This window comes from Frankliniella occidentalis, unplaced genomic scaffold, assembly GCF_000697945.3.
Source record: "Frankliniella occidentalis isolate FOCC.00 unplaced genomic scaffold, Focc_3.1 Scaffold188, whole genome shotgun sequence".
NCBI classification, from domain to species: Eukaryota; Metazoa; Arthropoda; class Insecta; order Thysanoptera; family Thripidae; genus Frankliniella; species Frankliniella occidentalis.
Genome location: NW_026267314.1, coordinates 55,399 through 57,199, shown reverse-complemented (window position 1 = coordinate 57,199; position 1,801 = coordinate 55,399).

Sequence of the window (1,801 nt, the reverse complement as noted above, 5' to 3'; positions counted from 1 at the left end):
GGGGCAGGGGGCGCGTGGACGGAACGCGTCCGCCCCGTGCCAGCAGAAGCACCCCCGATAACGGGACCGTCCCGGCCGCCCAGGCTTTTGCTTTCAACGCCCCGCCCCGCCAGGCACCCTGCACCTGGCCGGGTCCCGTTGGGGTTACATCAGGCCCACTGTCGCTTTTGCCCCCCCGGCGGCCAGCCGGACGCATCCCCCCACACACACACCCCGGCTGACGCAAGACAGGAGGTCGTCGACCAGCAATTAAAAGGACAAAAAAAAGTATTTTAAAAAACCGGGAAAGGGAGAGGGATTTGAACCATCTGATTAGACACAGCTGATGATACATGGCGCAGGGAAGTCCGCTTGTCCGATCTAACGGGCCAGAGGCTTGTGCCATAGCGCACAAAGAGACGCAGAAAGAAGACACGTAAACACAAATCCTACATCCTCATGAGGAACTGTTTCCCGAAGTACACTTTTACATCGCCCCAAATTCATCGTTCAGCATCCCACGATTAATAGGTTCTGATTAGCATCCCCCGTTTCTCCTATGATCTCCTTTGCCATACGCAAAAGCTTTGACAGTTTTACTTGAATGTGACGACAAACTTTATCGTCATGACAAACCAAAACCGACGCAACGACATATGGCCGGGTGTTATGCCACCCGCTACCCCCTCGCCGACAGAGAACGCCCGGCTGTTGTTTCGCGGCGCCCGTCCCGGTCCCGTTACCGGGGCCCCGGGACCCGCACGCGCCCCGCCGACACGCGCCCCGAGGGGCTGACTGTGAGGGGCGCGCCCTTCTGTCCCTCCAGATAAAAGATCCGCCTTTGGACAACAATAAAAAATACACTCATCGAGAAGAGAACCAAGCCTTGTGCAGAACCGCCTGCTGCTGCGCCATCCCCCGCCATGCAGATGGTGTTCCTGGGGCTGCGTCGGGTCCCGTCGACACTTGTATGAAAATATAATGATTTCTAAAACTGTAAATGAGCGCAAATATGCACACATAAATATTTGTTTATTACGCGTTCTGGGATACTCAATGAAGCCGACGCTCCCCCGCGAGTACCGCCCCCGGCCACCGAAGGCCAGAACTTATTCCAAAGCGCCCCCCGTCTTCATCCGCCTCCACGCACCGTCGCGTACGGAACGTTCTGGGAATAATCTCTCATAATATCCTCTCCCTCTCTCCCAGTCACTGACCCCCCCCCCCCCCCCCCCCCCCCCCCCCCCCCTTCCCTCCGCCCCTTTTCTCATGGGACGATGTCTCTAACGCGACGGGTCGTTCGCACCGATGCATACAAAGCAGCATTATGGTACACGGTAGTCCCCCCCCCTCCTCTAATTCTCTCTGAGGTGTATTTGACCCTAGTTCACCCCGACGTCGTCGTATAAACCGCTGCGTCACGCATAGAGTGAGAGGGAGAGAGAGAGAGAGAGAAGCGGGTAAAAAAGAATAAGAGGACGTACGAACGCGTGCCGTAAATGAAGTGTGTGAAGGGATAGGAGTAACGGGACGAGCTTCCGGGCCAGGTACACCTGGGCACTCGAGTGTGTGTGTGAGTGTGCGTGTGTGTGACAGAGCGAGAGAGTGACGTACGCGCCGTGTCATCACCATTACAGAAAAAAACAAACCCTCTGAGGTAATCGCCTGCAGCACTAAAGAGCTTCGGGTCCAGGTGTACCAATGTTGTCAGTGAGTACCACAAGCGTTAAAGTTCATTCATTTTAGCTTAACGTACTCATTCCAAACTTTTCAGATTTAAATTTACATACAAACTTGGGCTTGTAGATGTCTAGCTAAATAA